Consider the following 20918-nt stretch of genomic DNA (forward strand, 5'->3'; position numbering starts at 1 on the left):
CCTTTGGAATTTTGGTTTTTCATGTTGACTTCAAAATGACCTTTTTCATGTTTGAAATGTACTAACTCGTTTTTTCCTCACAGCAGGTCAACGTGTGTGTGGTTGCAACATTACAGTGCCATTGAGTACATTTTTGGAGAGAGGGACATTAGTTGCACCAAAGGGCAGGAGGAGGGTGCCTAGCACGATACATTTCCTTTCTTCGGTAAGCATTTTTTTGTGTTTGATACTTTTGGAATTTTGGTTTTTCATGTTGATTTTAAAATGTCCTTTTTCATGTTTGGAATGTACTAACTCGTTTTTTCCTCACAGCAGGTCAACGTGTGTGTGGTTGCGACATAATGGTCCCATTGAGTATATTCTTGGAGAGAGGGACATCAGTTGCCCCACAGGGCGGGAGGAGGGTGCCTAGCACAATACATTTTCTTTCTTCGGTAAGCATTTTTTTGTGTGTTGATACTTTTAGAATTTTGGTTTTTCATGTTGAATTTAAAATGACCTTTTTCATGTTTGGAATGTACTAACTCGTTTTTTCCTCACAGCAGGTCAACGTGGTTGCAACATTATGGTCTCATTGAGTACATTTTTGGAGAGAGGGACATCAGTTGCACCACAGGGCGGGAGGAGGGTGCCTAGCACGATACATTTTCTTTCTTCGGTAAGCATTATTTTGTGTTTGGTACTTTTGGAATCTTGGTTTTTCATTTTGATTTTAAAATGACCTTTTTCATATTTGGAATGTACTAACTCGGTTTTTCCTCACAGCAGGTCAACGTGTGTGTAATTGAAACATTATGGTCCAATTGAGTACATTTTTTTAGAGAGGGACATCAGTTGCACCACAGGGCGGTAGGAGTGTGCCTAGCACGATACATTTTCTTTCTTCGGTAAGCATTTTTTTGTGTTTGATACTTTTGGGATTTTCGTTTTTCATTTTGATTTTACAATGACCTTTTTCATGTTTGGAATGTACTAACTCGTTTTTCCCTCACAGCAGGTCAAGGTGTGTGTGGTTGCAATATTATGGTCCCATTGAGTACATTTTTGGAGAGAGGGACATCAGTTGTACCACAGGGCAGTAGGAGGGAGCCTAGCTCGATACATTTTCTTCCTTTGGTAAGCATTATTTTGTGTTTGATACTTTTGGAATTTTGGTTTTTCATGTTGATTTCAAAATGACCTTTTTCATGTTTGAAATGTACTAACTCGTTATTTCCTCACAGCAGGTCAACTTGTGTGTGGTTGCAACATTACAGTCCCATTGAGTACATTTTTGGAGAGAGGGACATCAGTTGCACCACAGGGCGGGAGGAGGGGGCGTGGCACGATACATTTCGTTTCTTTGGTAAGCATGATTATATGTTTGATACTTTTGGAATTTTGGTTTTTCATGTTGATTTTAAAATGACCTTTTTCATGTTTGAAATGTACTAACTCGTTTTTTCCTCACGGCATTTCAACGTGTGTGTGGTTGCAACATTATGGTAACATTGAGTACATTTTTGGAGAGAGGGACATCAGTTGCACCACAGGGCGGGAGGAGGGTGCCTAGCACGATACATTTTCTTTCTTCGGTAAGCATTATTTTATGTTTGATACTTTTGGAATTTTGGTGTTTCATGTTGATTTTAAAATGACCTTTTTCATGTTTGGAATGTACTAACTCGTTTTTTCCTCACAGCAGGTCAACGTGTGTGTGGTAGCAACATTATGGTCTCATTGAGTACATTTTTGGAGAGAGGGACATCAGTTGCACCACAGGGCGGGAGGAGGGTGCCTATCACGATACATTTTCTTTCTTCGGTAAGCATTATTTTGTGTTTCATACTTTTGGAATCTTGGTTTTTCATTTTGATTTTAAAATGACCTTTTTCATATTTGGAATGTACTAACTCGTTGTTTCCTCACAACAGGTCAACGTGTGTGTGGTTCCATCATTATGATCCCATTGAGTACATTTTTGGAGAGAGGGACATCAGTTGCACCACAGGGCGGGAGGAGGGTGCCTAGCACGATACATTTTCTTTCTTCGGTAAGCATTTGTTTGTGTTTGATACTTTTAGAATTTTGGTTTTTCATGTTGATTTTAAAATGACCTGTTTCATGTTTGGAATGTACTAACTCGTTTTTTCCTCACAGCTGGTCAAAGTGTGTGTGGTTGCAACATAATGGTCCCACTGAGTACATTTTTGGAGAGAAGGACATCAGTTACACCACAGGGCGGTAGGAGGGCGCCTAGCACGATACATTTCCTTTCTTCGGTAAGCATTATTTTGTGTCTGATACTTTTGGAATTTTGATTTTTCATGTTGATTTTAGAATGACCTTTTTCATGTTTGAAATGTACTTTCTCGTTTTTTCCTCACAGCAGGTCAACGTGTGTGTGGTTGCAACATTATGGTCCCATTGAGTACATTTTTGGAGAGAGGGACATTAGTTGCACCACATGGCGGGAAGAGGGTGCCTAGCACGATACGTTTTGTTTCTTCGGTAAGCATTTTTTTGTGTTTGATACTTTCGGAATTTTGGTTTTTCATGTTGATTTTAAAATGACCTTTTTCATGTTTGGAATGTACTAACTCGTTTTTTCCTCACAGCAGGTCAACGTGTGTGTGGTTGCAACATTATGGTCCCATTGAGTACATTTTTGGTGAGAGTGACATCAGTTGCTTCACAGGGCTTGCGGTGGGTGACTAGCAAGATACATTTCCTTTCTTCGGTAAGCATTATTTTGTGTTTGATACTTTTGGAATTTTGGTTTTGCATGTTGATTTTAAAATGACCTTTTTCATGTTTGAAATGTACTAACTCGTTTTTTCCTCACAGCAGGTCAACGTGTGTGTGGTTGCACCATTATGGTAACATTGAGTACATTTTTGGAGAGAGGGACATCAGTTGCACAACAGGGCGAGAGGAGGGTGCCTAGCACGATACATTTTCTTTCTTCGGTAAGCATTATTTTGTGTTTGATACTTTTGGAATTTTGGTTTTTCATGTTGATTTTAAAATGACCTTTTTCATGTTTGGAATGTACTAACTCGTGTTTTCCTCACAGCAGGTCAACGTGGTTGCAACATTATGGTCCCATTGAGTAAATTTTTGGAGAGAGGGACATCAGTTGCACCACAGGGCGGGAGAAGGGTGCCTAGCACGATACATTTTCTTTCTTCGATAAGCATTATTTTGTGTTTGATACTTTTGGAATTTTGGTTTTTCATGTTGATTTTAAAATGACCTTTTTCATGTTTGAAATGTACTAACTCGTTTTTTCCTCACAGCAGGACAACGTGTGTGTGGTTGCAACATTATGGTAACATTGAGTACATTTTTGGAGAGAGGGACATCAGTTGCACCAGAGGGCGGGAGGAGGGTGCCTATCACGATACATTTTCTTTCTTCGGTAAGCGTTATTTTGTGTTTGATACTTTTGGAATCTTGGTTTTTCATTTTGATTTTAAAATGACCTTTTTCATATTTGGAATGTACTAACTCGTTTTTTCCTCACAGCAGGTCAATGTGTGTGTGGTTGCAACATTATGGTAACATTGAGTACATTTTTGGAGAGAGGGACATCAGTTGCACCACAGGGCGGGAGGAGGGTGCCTATCACAATACATTTTCTTTCTACGGTAACCATTTTTTTGTGTTTGATACTGTTAGAATTTTGGTTTTTCATGTTGATTTTAAAATGACCTTTTTCATGTTTGGAATGTACTAACTCGTTTTTTCCTCACAGCAGGTCAACGTGGTTGCAACATTATGGTCTCATTGAGTACATTTTTGGAGAGAGGGTCATCAGTTGCACCACAGGGCGGGAGGAGGGTGCCTAGCACGATACATTTTCTATCTTCGGTAAGCATTATTTTTTGTTTCATACTTTTGGAATTTTGGTTTTTCATTTTGATTTTAAAATGAACTTTTTCATGTTTGGAATGTACTAACTCGTTTTTTCCTCACAACAGGTCAACGTGTGTGTGGTTGCAACATTATGGTCCCATTGAGTACATTTTTGGAGAGAGGGAAATCAGTTGCACCACAGGGCGGGAGGAGGGTGCCTAGCACGATACATTTTCTTTCTTCGGTAAGCTTTTTTTTGTGTTTGATACTTTTGGAATTTTGGTTTTTCATGTTCATTTTAAAATGACCTTTTTCATGTTTGGAATGTACTAACTCGTTTTTTCCTCACAGCTGGTCAACGTGTGTGTGGTTGCAACATTACGGTCCCATTGAGTACATTTTTGGAGAGATGGACATCAGTTGCACCACAGGGCTGGAGGAGGGTGCCTAGCACGATACATTTCCTTTCTTCCGTAAGCATTATTATAAGTTTGATACATTTGGAATTTTGGTTTTTCATGTTGATTTTACAATGACCTTTTTCATGTTTGAAATGTACTAACTCGTTTTTTCCTCACAGCAGATCAACGTGTGTGTGGTTGCAACATTATGGTCCCATTGAATACATTTTTGGAGAGAGGGACATCACTTGTACCACAGGGCGGGAGGAGGGTTCCTAGCACGATACATTTTCTTTCTTCGGTAAGCATTTTGTTGTGTTTGATACTTTTTGATTTTTGGTTTTTCATGTTGATTTTAAAATGACCTTTTTCATGTTTGGAATGTACTAACTCGTTTCTTCCTTGCAGCAGGTCAACGTGTGTGTGGTTGCAACATTACGGTCCCATTGAGTACATTTTTGGAGAGAGGGACATCAGTTGCACCACAGGGCGGAAGGAGGGTGCCTAGCACGATACATTTTCTTTCTTCGGTAAGCATTTTTTGTGTTTGATACTTTTGGAATTTTGGTTTTTCATGTTGATTTTAAAATGACCTTTGTCATGTTTGGAATGTACTAACTCGTTTTTTCCTCACAGCAGGTAAACGTGTGTGTGGTTGCAACATTATGGTCCCATTGAGTACATTTTTGGAGAGAGGGACAATAGTTGCACCACAGGACGGGAGAAGGGTGCAGAGCACGATACATTTTCTTTCTTCGGTAAGCATTTTTTTGTGTTTGATACTTTTGGAATGTTGGTTTTTCATATTGAGTTTTAAATGACCTTTTTCATGTTTGGAATGTACTAACTCGTTTCTTCCTTGCAGCAGGTCAACGTGTGTGTGGTTGCAACATTACGGTCCCATTGAGTACATTTTTGGAGAGAGTGACATCAGTTGCTTCACAGGGCTTGCGGTGGGTGACTAGCAAGATACATTTTCTTTCTTCGGTAAGCATCATTTTGTGTTTGATACTTTTGGAATTTTGGTTTTTCATGTTGATTTTAAAATGACCTTATTCATGTTTGAAATGTACTAACTCGTTTTTTCCTAACAGCAGGTCAACGTGTGTGTGGTTGCAACATTATGGTCCCATTGAGTACATTTTTGGAGAGAGGGACATCAGTTGCACCTCAGGGCGGGAGGAGGGTGCCTAGCACGATACATTTTCTTTCTTCGGTAAGCATTATTTTGTGTTTGATACTTTTGGAATTTTGGTTTTTCATGTTGATTTTAAAATGAGCTTTTTCATGTTTGGAATGTACTAACTCGTTTTTTCCTCACAGCAGGTCAACGTGGTTGCAACATTATGGTCCCATTGAGTAAATTTTTGGAGAGAGGGACATTAGTTGCACCACAGGGCGGGAGGAGGGTGCCTAGCACGATACATTTTCTTTCTTCGGTAAGCATTTTTTTGTGTTTGATACTTTTAGAATTTTAGTTTTTCATGTTGAATTTAAAATGACCTTTTTTATGTTTGGAATGTACTAACTCGTTTTTTCCTCACAGCAGGTCAACGTGTGTGTGGTTGCAACATTATGGTCTCATTGAGTACATTTTTGGAGAGAGGGACATCAGTTGCACCAGAGGGCGGGAGGAGGGTGCCTATCACGATACATTTTCTTTCTTCGGTAAGCGTTATTTTGTGTTTGATACTTTTGGAATCTTATCTTTTCATTTTGATTTTAAAATGACCTTTTTCGTATTTGGAATGTACTAACTCGTTTTTTCCTCACAGCAGGTCAATGTGTGTGTGGTTGCAACATTATGGTCCCATTGAGTACATTTTTGGAGAGAGGGACATCAGTTGCACCACAGGGCGGTAGGAGGGTGCCTATCACAATACATTTTCTTTCTTCGGTAACCATTTTCTTGTGTTTGATACTTTTAGAATTTTGGTTTTTCATGTTGATTTTAAAATGACCTTTTCATGTTTGGAATGTACTAACTCGTTTTTTCCTCACAGCAGGTCAACGTGGTTGCAACATTATGGTCCCATTGAGTACATTTTTGGAGAGAGGGACATCAGTTGCACCACAGGGCGGGAGGAGGTTGCCTATCACAATACATTTTCTTTCTTCGGTAAGCATTATTTTGTGTTTCATACTTTTGGAATTTTGGTTTTTCATTTTGATTTTAAAATGACCTTTTTCATGTTTGGAATGTACTAACTCGTTTTTTCCTCACAACAGGTCAACGTGTGTGTGGTTGCAACATTATGGTCCCATTGAGTACATTTTTGGAGAGAGGGACATCAGTTGCACCACAGAGCGGGAGGAGGGTGCCTAGCACGATACATTTTCTTTCTTCGGTAAGCTTTTTTTTGTGTTTGATACTTTTGGAATTTTGGTTTTTCATGTTCATTTTAAAATGACCTTTTTCATGTTTGGAATGTACTAACTCGTTTTTTCCTCACAGCAGGTCAACGTGTGTGTGGTTGCAACATTACGGTCCCATTGAGTACATTTTTGGAGAGAGGGACAATAGTTCCACCACAGGACGGGAGGAGGGTGCAGAGCACGATACATTTTCTTTCTTCGGTAAGCATTTTTTTGTGTTTGATACTTTTGGAATTTTGGTTTTTCATATTGATTTTTAAATGACCTTTTTCATGTTTGGAATGTACTATCCCGTTTCTTCCTCGCAGCAGGTCAACGTGTGTGTGGTTGTAACATTATGGTCCCATTGAGTACATTTTTTGAGAGAGGGACATCACTTGCACCACAGGGCGGGAGGAGGGTGCCTAGCACGATACATTTTTTTCTTCGGTAATCATTTTTTTGTGTTTGGTACTTTTGGAATTTTGATTTTTCATGTTGATTTTAAAATGACCTTTTTCATATTTGGAATGTATTAACTCGTGTTTTCTTCACAGCAGGTCAACGTGTGTGTGGTTGCAACATTATGGTCCCATTGAGTACATTTTTGGAGAGAGGGACATCACTTGCACGACAGGGCGGGTGGAGGGTTCCTAGTACGATACATTTTCTTTCTTCGGTAAGCATTTTTTTGTGTTTGATACTTTTGGAATTTTGGTTTTTCATGTTGATTTTAAATTACCTTTTTCATGTTTGGAATCTACTAACTCGTTTTTTCCTCAAAGCAGGTCAACGTGTGGGTAGTTGCAACATTATGGTCCCATTGAGTACATTTTTGCAGAGAGGGACATCAGTTGCACCACAGGGCGGGAGGAAGGTGCCTAGCACGATACATTTTTTTCTTCGGTAAGCATTTTTTGTGTTTGATACTTTTGGAATTTTGGTTTTCCATGTTGATTTTAAAATGACCTTTTTCATGTTTGGAATGTACAAACTCGTTTTTTCCTCAAAGCAGGTCAACGTGTGGGTAGTTGCAACATTATGGTCCCATTGTGTACATTTTTGGAGAGAGGGACATCAGTTGCTTCACAGGGCTTGCGGTGGGTGACTAGCAAGATACATTTTCTTTCTTCGGTAAGCATTATTTTGTGTTTGATACTTTTGGAATTTTGGTTTTTCATGTTGATTTTAAAATGACCTTATTCATGTTTGAAATGTACTAACTCGTTTTTTCCTAACAGCAGGTCAACGTGTGTGTGGTTGCAACATTATGGTCCCATTCAGTACATTTTTGGAGAGAGGGACATCACTTGCACCACAGGGCAGGAATAGGGTGCCTAGCTCGATACATTTTCTTTTTTCGGTAAGCATTTTTTTGTGTATGATACTTTTGCAATTTTGGTTTTTTATGTTGTTTTTAAAATGATCTTTTTCATGATTGGAATGTACTAACTCGTTTTTTCCTCACAGCAGGTCAACGTGTGTGTGGTTGCAACATTATGGTCCCATTGAGTACATTTTTGGGGAGAGGGACATCAGTTGCGACACAGGGCGGGAGGAGGGTGCCTAGCACGATACATTTTCTTTCTTCGGTAAGCATTTTTTTGTCATTGATACTTTTGGAATTTTGGTTTTTCATGTTGATTTTAAAATGACCTTTTTCTTGTTTGGAATGTACTAACTCGTTTTTTCCTCACAGCAGGTCAACTTGTGTGTGGTTGCAACATTAAGGTCCCATTGAGTACATTTTTGGAGAGAGAGACATCAGTTGCACCAAAGGGTGGGAGGAGGGTGCCTAGCACGATACATTTTCTTTCTACGGTAAGCATTATTTTGTGTTTGATAGTTTCGGAATTTTGGTTTTTCATGTTGATTTTAAAATGACCCTTTTCATGTTTAAATTGTACTAACGCGTTTTTTCCTATCAGCAGGTCAACGTGTGTGTGGTTGCAACATTATGGTCCCACTGAGTATATTTTTGGAGAGAGGGACATCAGTTGCGCCACAGGGCAGGAGGAGGGTGCCTAGCACGATACAATTTTTTTCTTCGGTAAGCATTTTATTGTGTTTCATACATTTCCAATTTTGGTTTTTCATGTTGATTTTAAAATGACCTTTTTCATGTTTAAAATGTACTAACGGGTTTTTTCCTCACAGCAGGTCCACGTGTGTGTGGTTGCATCATTACGGTCTCATTGAGTACATTTTTGGAGAGAGTGACATCAGTTGCTTCACAGGGCTTGCGGTGGGTGACTAGCAAGATACATTTTCTTTCTTCAGTAAGCATTATTTTGTGTTTGATACTTTTGGAATTTTGGTTTTTCATGTTGATATTAAAATGACCTTATTCATGTTTGAAATGTACTAACTCGTTTTTTCCTAACAGCAGGTCAACGTGTGTGTGGTTGCAACATTACAGTCCCATTCAGTACATTTTTGGAGAGAGGGACATCTCTTGCACCACAGGGCGGGAAGAGGGTGCGTAGCTCGATACGATTTCTTTCTTCGGTAAGCATTATTTTGTGTTTGATACTTTTGGAATTTTGGTTTTTCATGTTGATTTTAAAATGACCTTTTTCATGTTTCGAATGTACTAACTCGTTTTTTCCTCACAGCAGGTCATCGTGTGTGTGGTTGCAACATTATGGTCCCATTGAGTACATTTTTGGAGAGAGGGACATCAGTTGCACCACAGGGCGGGAGGAGGGTGCCTAGCACGATACATTTTCCTTCTTCGGTAAGCATTTTTTTGCGCTTGATACTTTTGGAATTTTGGTTTTTCATGTTGATTTTAAAATGACCTTTTTCATGTTTGAAATGTACTAACACGTTTTTTCCTCACAGCAGGTTAACGTGTGTGTGGATGCAACATTATGTTCCCACTGAGTATATTTTTGGAGAGAGGGATATCAGTTGCACCACAGGGCGGGAGTAGGGTGCCTAGCACGATACAATTTCTTTCTTCGGTAAGCATTTTATTGTGTTTCATACATTTCCAATTTTGGTTTCTCATGTTGATTTTAAAATGACCTTTTTCATGTTTGGAATGTACAAACTCGTTTTTTCCTCACAGCAGGTCAACGTGTGTGTGGTTGAAACATTATGGTCCAATTGAGTACCTTTTTTTAGAGAGGGACATCAGTTGCACCAAAGGGCGGGAGGAGTGTGCCTAGCACGATACATTTTCTTTCTTCGATAAGCATTTTTTTGTGTTTGATACTTTTGGAATTTTGGTTTTTCATGTTGATTTTACAATGACCTTTTTCATGTTTGGAATGTACTAACTCGTTTTTCCCTCTCAGCACGTCAACGTGTGTGTGGTTGCAATATTATGGTCCCATTGAATACATTTTTGGAGAGAGGGACATCAGTTGTACCACAGGGCAGTAGGAGGGTGCCTAGCTCGATACATTTTCTTTCTTCGGTAAGCATTATTTTGTGTTTGATACTTTTGGAATTTTGGTTTTTCATGTTGATTTCAAAATGACCTTTTTCATGTTTGAAATGTACTAACTCGTTTTTTCCTCACAGCAGGTCAACGTGTGTGTGGTTGCAACATTACAGTCCCATTGAGTACATTTTTGGAGAGAGGGACATCAGTTGCACCAAAGGGCAGGAGGAGAGTGCCTTGCACGATACATTTTCTTTCTTCGGTAAGCATTTTTTTGTGTTTGATACTTTTGGAATTTTGGTTTTTCATGTTGATTTTAAAATGACCTTTTTCATGTTTGAAATGTACTAACGCGTTTTTTCCTCACAGCAATTCAACGTGTGTGTGGTTGTAACATTATGGTCCCACTGAGTATATTTTTGGAGAGAGGGACATCAGTTGCACCACAGGGCGGGAGGAGGGTGCCTAGCACGATACAATCTCTTTCTTCGGTAAGCATTTTATTGTGTTTCATACATTTCCAATTTTGGTTTTTCATGTTGATTTTAAAATGACATTTTTCATGTTTGAAATGTACTAACTCGTTTTTTCCTCACAGCATTTCAACGTGTGTGTGGTTGCAACATTATGGTCCCATTGAGTACATTTTTGGAGTGAGGGACGTCTGTTGCACCACACGGCGGGAGGAGGGTGCCTAGCACGATACATTTTCTTTCTTCGGTAAGCATTATTATGTGTTTGATACCTTTCGAATTTTGGTTTTTCATGTTGATTTTAAAATGTCCTTTTTCATGTTTGGAATGTACTAACTCGTTTTTTCCTCACAGCAGGTCAACGTGTGTGTGGTTGCGACATAATGGTCCCATTGAGTAAATTCTTGGAGAGAGGAACATCAGTTGCCCCACAGGGCGGGAGGAGGGTGCCTAGCACAATACATTTTCTTTCTTCGGTAAGCGTTATTTTGTGTTTGATACTTTTGGAATCTTATCTTTTCATTTTGATTTTAAAATGACCTTTTTCGTATTTGGAATGTACTAACTCGTTTTTTCCTCACAGCAGGTCAATGTGTGTGTGGTTGCAACATTATGGTCCCATTGAGTACATTTTTGGAGAGAGGGACATCAGTTGCACCACAGGGCGGTAGGAGGGTGCCTATCACAATACATTTTCTTTCTTCGGTAACCATTTTCTTGTGTTTGATACTTTTAGAATTTTGGTTTTTCATGTTGATTTTAAAATGACCTTTTCATGTTTGGAATGTACTAACTCGTTTTTCCTCACAGCAGGTCAACGTGGTTGCAACATTATGGTCCCATTGAGTACATTTTTGGAGAGAGGGACATCAGTTGCACCACAGGGCGGGAGGAGGTTGCCTATGACAATACATTTTCTTTCTTCGGTAAGCATTATTTTGTGTTTCATACTTTTGGAATTTTGGTTTTTCATTTTGATTTTAAAATGACCTTTTTCATGTTTGGAATGTACTAACTCGTTTTTTCTTCACAACAGGTCAACGTGTGTGTGGTTGCAACATTATGGTCCCATTGAGTACATTTTTGGAGAGAGGGACATCAGTTGCACCACAGAGCGGGAGGAGGGTGCCTAGCACGATACATTTTCTTTCTTCGGTAAGCTTTTTTTGTGTTTGATACTTTTGGAATTTTGGTTTTTCATGTTCATTTTAAAATGACCTTTTTCATGTTTGGAATGTACTAACTCGTTTTTTCCTCACAGCAGGTCAACGTGTGTGTGGTTGCAACATTACGGTCCCATTGAGTACATTTTTGGAGAGAGGGACATCAGTTGCACCACAGGGCGGGAGGAGGGTGCCTAGCACGATACATTTCCTTTCTTCCGTAAGCATTATTATAAGTTTGATACTTTTGGAATTTTGGTTTTTCATGTTGATTTTACTATGACCTTTTTCATGTTTGAAATGTACTAACTCATATTTTCCTCACAGCAGATCAACGTGTGTGTGCTTGCAACATTATGGTCCCATTGAGTACATTTTTGGAGAGAGGGACATCACTTGTACCACAGGGCGGGAGGAGGGTTCCTAGCACGATACATTTTCTTTCTTCGGTAAGCATTTTGTTGTGTTTGATACTTTTTGATTTTTGGTTTTTCATGTTGATTTTAAAATGACCTTTTTCATGTTTGGAATGTACTAACTCGTTTTTTCCTCAAAGCAGGTCAACGTGTGGGTGGTTGCAACATTATGGTCCCATTGAGTACATTTTTGGAGAGAGGGGCATCAGTTGCACCACAGGGCGGGAGGAGGGTGCCTAGCACGATACATTTTCTTTCTTCGGTAAGCATTTTTTGTGTTTGATACTTTGGAATTTTGGTTTTTCATGTTGATTTTAAAATGACCTTTGTCATGTTTGGAATGTACTAACTCGTTTTTTCCTCACAGCAGGTAAATGTGTGTGTGGTTGCAACATTATGGTCCCATTGAGTACATTTTTGGAGAGAGGGACAATAGTTGCACCACAGGACGGGAGGAGGGTGCAGAGCACGATACATTTTCTTTCTTCGGTAAGCATTTTTTTGTGTTTGATACTTTTGGAATTTTGGTTTTTCATATTGATTTTTAAATGACCTTTTTCATGTTTGGAATGTACTAACTCGTTTCTTCCTCGCAGCAGGTCAACGTGTGTGTGGTTGTAACATTATGGTCCCATTGAGTACATTTTTTGAGAGAGGGACATCACTTGCACCACAGGGCGGGAGGAGGGTGCCTAGCACGATACATTTTTTTCTTCGGTAAGCATTTTTTTGTGTTTGATACTTTTGGAATTTTGATTTTTCATGTTGATTTTAAAATGACCTTTTTCATATTTGGAATGTATTAACTCGTGTTTTCTTCACAGCAGGTCAACGTGTGTGTGGTTGCAACATTATGGTCCCATTGAGTACATTTTTGGAGAGAGGGACATCAGATGCACCACAGGGCGGGAGGAGGGTGCCTAGCACGATACATTTTCTTTCTTCGGTAAGCATTCTTTTGTGTTTGGTACTTTTGGAATCTTGGTTTTTCATTTTGATTTTAAAATGACCTTTTTCATATTTGGAATGTACTAACTCGGTTTTTCCTCACAGCAGGTCAATGTGTGTGTAATTGAAACATTATGGTCCAATTGAGTACATTATTTTAGAGAGGGACATCAGTTGCACCACAGGGCGGGAGGAGGGTGCCTAGCACGATACATTTTCTTTCTTCGGTAAGCATTTTTTGTGTTTGATACTTTTGGAATTTTGGTTTTCCATGTTGATTTTAAAATGACCTTTTTCATGTTTGGAATGTACAAACTCGTTTTTGCCTCAAAGCAGGTCAACGTGTGGGTAGTTGCAACATTATGGTCCCATTGTGTACATTTTTGGAGAGAGGGACATCAGTTGCTTCACAGGGCTTGCGGTGGGTGACTAGCAAGATACATTTTCTTTCTTCGGTAAGCATTATTTTGTGTTTGATACTTTTGGAATTTTGGTTTTTCATGTTGATTTCAAAATGACCTTTTTCATGTTTGAAATGTACTAACTCGTTTTTTCCTCACAGCAGGTCAACGTGTGTGTGGTTGCAACATTACAGTCCCATTGAGTACATTTTTGGAGAGAGGGACATCAGTTGCACCAAAGGGCAGGAGGAGAGTGCCTTGCACGATACATTTTCTTTCTTCGGTAAGCATTTTTTTGTGTTTGATACTTTTGGAATTTTGGTTTTTCATGTTGATTTTAAAATGACCTTTTTCGTGTTTGAAATGTACTAACGCGTTTTTTCCTCACAGCAATTCAACGTGTGTGTGGTTGTAACATTATGGTCCCACTGAGTATATTTTTGGAGAGAGGGACATCAGTTGCACCACAGGGCGGGAGGAGGGTGCCTAGCACGATACAATCTCTTTCTTCGGTAAGCATTTTATTGTGTTTCATACATTTCCAATTTTGGTTTTTCATGTTGATTTTAAAATGACATTTTTCATGTTTGAAGTGTACTAACTCGTTTTTTCCTCACAGCATTTCAACGTGTGTGTGGTTGCAACATTATGGTCCCATTGGGTACATTTTTGGAGTGAGGGACGTCTGTTGCACCACACGGCGGGAGGAGGGTGCCTAGCACGATACATTTTCTATCTTCGGTAAGCATTATTATGTGTTTGATACCTTTCGAATTTTGGTTTTTCATGTTGATTTTAAAATGTCCTTTTTCATGTTTGGAATGTACTAACTCGTTTTTTCCTCACAGCAGGTCAACGTGTGTGTGGTTGCGACATAATGGTCCCATTGAGTAAATTCTTGGAGAGAGGAACATCAGTTGCCCCACAGGGCGGGAGGAGGGTGCCTAGCACAATACATTTTCTTTCTTCGGTAAGCATTTTTTTGTGTGTTGATACTTTTAGAATTTTGGTTTTTCATGTTGAATTTAAAATGACCTTTTTCATGTTTGGAATGTACTAACTCGTTTTTTCCTCACAGCAGGTCAACGTGGTTGCAATATTCTGGTCTCATTGAGTACATTTTTGGAGAGAGGGACATCAGTTGCACCACAGGGCGGGAGGAGGGTGCCTAGCACGATACATTTTCTTTCTTCGGTAAGCATTATTTTGTGTTTGGTACTTTTGGAATCTTGGTTTTTCATTTTGATTTTAAAATGACCTTTTTCATATTTGGAATGTACTAACTCGGTTTTTCCTCACAGCAGGTCAACGTGTGTGTAATTGAAACATTATGGTCCAATTGAGTACATTTTTTTAGAGAGTGACATCAGTTGCACCACAGGGCGGGAGGAGTGTGCCTAGCACGATACATTTTCTTTCTTCGGTAAGAATTTTTTCGTGTTTGATACTTTTGGGGTTTTGGTTTTTCATGTTGATTTTACAATGACCTTTTTCATGTTTGGAATGTACTAACTCGTTTTTCCTTCACAGCAGGTCAAGGTGTGTGTGGTTGCAATATTATGGTCCCATTGAGTACATTTTTGGAGAGTGGGACATCAGTTGTACCACAGGGCAGTAGGAGGGTGCCTAGCTCGATACATTTTCTTCCTTTGGTAAGCATTATTTTGTGTTTGATTCTTTTGGAATTTTGGTTTTTCATGTTGATTTCAAAATGACCTTTTTCATGTTTGAAATGTACTAACTCGTTATTTCCTCACAGCAGGTCAACGTGTGTGTGGTTGCAACATTACAGTCCCATTGAGTACATTTTTGGAGAGAGGGACATCAGTTGCACCACAGGGCGGGAGGAGGGGGCGTGGCACGATACATTTCGTTTCTTTGGTAAGCATGATTATATGTTTGATACATTTGGAATTTTGGTTTTTCATGTTGATTTTAAAATGACCTTTTTCATGTTTGAAATGTACTAACTCGTTTTTTCCTCACGGCATTTCAATGTGTGTGTGGTTGCAACATTATGGTAACATTGAGTACATTTTTGGAGAGAGGGACATCAGTTGCACCACAGGGCGGGAGGAGGGTGCCTAGCACGATACATTTTCTTTCTTCGGTAAGCATTATTTTATGTTTGATACTTTTGGAATTTTGGTTTTTCATGTTGATTTTAAAATGACCTTTTTCATGTTTGGAATGTACTAACTCGTTTTTTCCTCACAGCAGGTCAACGTGTGTGTGGTAGCAACATTATGGTCTCATTGAGTACATTTTTGGAGAGAGGGACATCAGTTGCACCACAGGGCGGGAGGAGGGTGCCTATCACGATACATTTTCTTTCTTCGGTAAGCATTATTTTGTGTTCGGTACTTTTGGAATCTTGGTCTTTCATTTTGATTTTAAAATGACCTTTTTCATATTTGGAATGTACTAACTCGTTGTTTCCTCACAACAGGTCAACGTGTGTGTGGCTGCATCATTATGATCCCATTGAGTACATTTTTGGAGAGAGGGACATCAGTTGCACCACAGGGCGGGAGGAGGGTGCCTAGCACGATACATTTTCTTTCTTCGGTAAGCATTTTTTTGTGTTTGATACTTTTAGAATTTTGGTGTTTCATGTTGATTTTAAAATGACCTGTTTCATGTTTGGAATGTACAAACTCGTTTTTTCCTCACAGCTTGTCAAAGTGTGTGTGGTTGCAACATAATGGTCCCACTGAGTACATTTTTGGAGAGAAGGACATCAGTTACACCACAGGGCGGGAGGAGGGCGCCTAGCACGATACATTTTCTTTCTTCGGTAAGCATTATTTTGTGTCTGATACTTTTGGAATTTTGATTTTTCATGTTGATTTTAGAATGACCTTTTTCATGTTTGAAATGTATTTTCTCGTTTTTTCCTCACAGCAGGTCAACGTGTGTGTGGTTGCAACATTATGGTCCCATTGAGTACATTTTTGGAGAGAGGGACATTAGTTGCACCACAGGGCGGGAAGAGTGTGCCTAGCACGATACATTTTGTTTCTTCGGTAAGCATTTTTTTGTGATTGATACTTTCGGAATTTTGGTTTTTCATGTTGATTTTAAAATGACCTTTTTCATGTTTGGAATGTACTAACTCGTTTTTTCCTCACAGCAGGTCAACGTGTGTGTGGTTGCAACATTATGGTCCCATTGAGTACATTTTTGGAGAGAGGGACATCTGTTGCACCACAGGGCGGGAGGAGGGTGCCTAGCACGATACATTTTCAATCTTCGGTAAGCATTATTTTGTGTTTGATGCTTTTGGAATTTTGGTTTTTCATGTTGATTTTAAAATGACCTTTTTCATGTTTGGAATGTACTAACTCGTTTTTTCCTCACAGCAGGTCAACGTGTGTGTTGTTGCAACATTATGGTCCCATTGAGTACATTTTTGGAGAGAGGGACATCAGTTGCACCACAGGGCGGGAGGAGGGTGCCTAGCACGATACAATTTCTTTCTTCGGTAAACATTTTATTGTGTTTCATACATTTCCAATTTTGGTTTTTCATGTTGATTTTAAAATGACCTTCTTCATGTTTGGAATGTACTAACTCGTTTTTTCCTAACAGCAGGTCAACGTGTGTGTGGTTGCAACATTATGGTCCAATTGAGTACATTTTTTTAGAGAGGGACATCAGTTGCACCACAGGGCGGGAGGACGGTGCCTAGCACGATACATCTTCTTTCTTCGATAAGCATTTTTTTGTGTTTGATACTTTTGGAATTTTTGTTTTTCATGTTGATGTTACAGTGACCTTTTTCATGTTTGTAGTGTTCTAACTTGTTTTTCCCTCACAGCAGGTCAACGTGTGTGTGGTTGCAATATTATGGTCCCATTGAGTACATTTTTGGAGAGAGGGACATCAGTTGTACCACAGGGCAGTAGGAGGGTGCCTAGCTCGATACATTTTTTTTCTTCGGTAAGCATTATTTTGTGTTTGATACTTTTGGAATTTTGGTTTTTCATGTTAATTTTAAAATGTCCTTTTTCATGTTTGGAATGTACTAACTCGTTTTTTCCTCACAGCAGGTCAACGTGTGTCTGGTTGCGACATACTGCTCCCATTGGGTAAATGCTTGGAGAGAGGGACATCAGTTGCCCCACAGGGCGGGAGGAGAGTGCCTAGCACGATACATTTTCTTTCTTCGGTAAGCATTTTTTTGTGTGTTGATACTTTTAGAATTTTGGTTTTTCATGTTGAATTTAAAATACCTTTTTCATGTTTGGAATGTACTAACTCGTTTTTTCCTCACAGCAGGTCAACGTGTGTGTGGTTGCAACATTATGGTCTCATTGAGTACATTTTTGGAGAGAGGGACATCAGTTGGACCACAGGGCGGGAGGAGGGTGCCTAGCACGATACATTTTCTTTCTTCGGTAAGCATTTCTTTGTGTTTGATACTTTTGGGATTTTGGTTTTTCATGTTGATTTTACAATGACCTTTTTCATGTTTGGAATGTACTAACTCGTTTTTCCCTCACAGCAGGTCAAGGTGTGTGTGGTTGCAATATTATGGTCCCATTGAGTACATTTTTGGAGAGAGGGCCATCAGTTGTACCACAGGGCAGTAGGAGGGTGCCTAGCTCGATACATTTTCTTCCTTCGGTAAGCATTATTTTGTGTTTGATACTTTTGGAATTTTGGTTTTTCATGTTGATTTCAAAATGACCTTTTTTATGTTTGAAATGTACTAACTCGTTTTTTCCTCACAGCAGGTCAACGTGTGTGTGGTTGCAACATTACAGTCGCATTGAGTACATTTTTGGAGAGAGGGACATCAGTTGCACCACAGGGCGGGAGGAGGGTGCCTGGCACGATACATTTCGTTTCTTCGGTAAGCATGATTATATGTTTGATACTTTTGGAATTTGGTTTTTCATGTTGATTTTAAAATGACCTTTTTCATGTTTGAAATGTACTAACTCGTTTTTTCCTCACGGCATTTCAACGTGTGTGTGTTTGCAACATTATGGTAACATTGAGTACATTTTTGGAGAGAGGGACATCAGTTGCACCACAGGGCGGGAGGAGGGTGCCTAGCACGATACATTTTCTTTCTTCGGTAAGCATTTTTTTGTGTTTGATACTTTTGGAATTTTGGTTTTTCATGTTGATTTTAAAAGGACCTTTTTCATGTTTGGAATGTACTAACTCGTTTTTTCCTCACAGCAGGTCAACGTGTGTGTGGTTGCAACATTTTGGTCTCATTGAGTACATTTTTGGAGAGAGGGACATCAGTTGCACCACAGGGCGGGAAGAGTGTGCCTAGCACGATACATTTTGTTTCTTCGGTAAGCATTTTTTTGTGTTTGATACTTTCGGAATTTTGGTTTTTCATGTTGATTTTAAAATGACCTTTTTCATGTTTGGAATGTACTAACTCGTTTTTTCCTCACAGCTGGTCAACGTGTGTGTGGTTGCAACATTATGGTCCCACTGAGTACACTTTTGGAGAGAAGGACATCAGTTACACCACAGGGCGGGAGGAGGGCGCCTAGCACGATACATTTTCTTTCTTCGGTAAGCATTATTTTGTGTCTGATACTTTTGGAATTTTGATTTTTCATGTTGATTTTAAAATGACCTTTTTCATGTTTGAAATGTACTTTCTCGTTTTTTCCTCACAGCAGGTCAACGTGTGTGTGGTTGCAACATTATGGTCCCATTGAGTACATTTTTGGAGAGAGGGACATTAGTTGCACCACAGGGCGGGAAGAGTGTGCCTAGCACGATACATTTTGTTTCTTCGGTAAGCATTTTTTTGTGTTTGATACTTTCGGAATTTTGGTTTTTCATGTTGATTTTAAAATGACCTTTTTCATGTTTGGAATGTACTAACTCGTTTTTTCCTCACAGCAGGTCAACGTGTGTGTGGTTGCAACATTATGGTCCCATTGAGTACATTTTTGGAGAGAGGGACATCTGTTGCACCACAGGGCGGGAGGAGGGTGCCTAGCACGATACATTTTCTTTCTTCGGTAAGCATTTTTTTGTGTTTGATACTTTCGGAATTTTGGTTTTTCTTTTTGATTTTAAAATGACCTTTTTCATGTTTGGAATGTACTAACTCGTTTTTTCCTCACAGCATTACAACGTGTGTGTGGTTGCAACATTATGGTCCCATTGAGTACATTTTTGGAGAGAGGGACATCAGTTGCACCACAGGGCGGGAGGAGGGTGCCTAGCACGATACATTTCCTTTCTTCGGTAAGCATTATTATATGTTTGATACTTTTGGAATTTTGGTTTTTCGTGTTGATTTTAAAATGACCTTTTTCATGTTTGAAATGTACTAACTCGTTTTTTCCTCACAGCAGGTCAACGTGTGTGTGGTTGCAACATTATGGTCCTCTTGAGTACATTTTTGGAGAGAGGGACATCAGTTGTACCACAGGGCGGTAGGAGGGAGCCTAGCACAATACTTTTTCTTTCTTCGGTAAGCATTTTTTTGTGTTTGATACTTTTGGAATTTTGGTTTTTCATGTTGATTTTAAAATGACCTTTTTCATGTTTGGAATGTACTAACTCGTTTTTTCCTAACAGCAGGTCAACGTGTGTGTGGTTGCAACATTATGGTCCAATTGAGTACATTTTTTTAGAGAGGGACATCAGTTGCACCACAGGGCGGGAGGTGTGTGCCTAGCACGATACATTTTATTTCTTTGATAAGCATTTTTTTGTGTTTGATACTTTTGGAATTTTGGTTTTTCATGTTGATTTTACAATGACCATTTTCATGTTTGGAGTGTAAAAACTCGTTTTTCCCTCACAGCAGGTCAACGTGTGTGTGGTTGCAACATTATGGTCCCATTGTGTACATTTTTGGAGAGAGGGATATCAGTTGTACCACAGGGCAGTAGGAGGGTGCCTAGCTCGATACATTTTCTTTCTTCGGTAAGCATTTTTTTGTGTTTGATACTTTCGGAATTTTGGTTTTTCTTTTTGATTTTAAAATGACCTTTTTCATGTTTGAAATGTACTAACTCGTTTTTTCCTCACAGCAGGTCAACGTGTGTGTGGTTGCAACATTACAGTGCCATTGAGTACATTTTTGGAGAGAGGGACATTAGTTGCACCAAAGGGCAGGAGGAGGGTGCCTAGCACGATACATTTCCTTTCTTCGGTAAGCATTTTTTTGTGTTTGATACTTTTGGAATTTTGGTTTTTCATGTTGATTTTAAAATGTCCTTTTTCATGTTTGGAATGTACTAACTCGTTTTTTCCTCACAGCAGGTCAACGTGTGTGTGGTTGCGACATAATGGTCCCATTGAGTAAATTCTTGGGGAGAGGGACATCAGTTGCACCAAAGGGCGGGAGGAGGGTGCCTAGCACAATACATTTTCTTTCTTGGGTAAGCATTTTTTTGTGTGTTGATACTTTTAGAATTTTGGTTTTTCATGTTGAATTTAAAATGACCTTTTTCATGTTTGGAATGTACTAACTCGTTTTTTCCTCACAGCAGGTCAACGTGGTTGCAACATTATGGTCTCATTGAGTACATTTTTGGA

The sequence above is a fragment of the Schistocerca cancellata genome, unplaced genomic scaffold, assembly GCF_023864275.1.
Source record: "Schistocerca cancellata isolate TAMUIC-IGC-003103 unplaced genomic scaffold, iqSchCanc2.1 HiC_scaffold_1092, whole genome shotgun sequence".
Classification (NCBI taxonomy): Eukaryota; Metazoa; Arthropoda; class Insecta; order Orthoptera; family Acrididae; genus Schistocerca; species Schistocerca cancellata.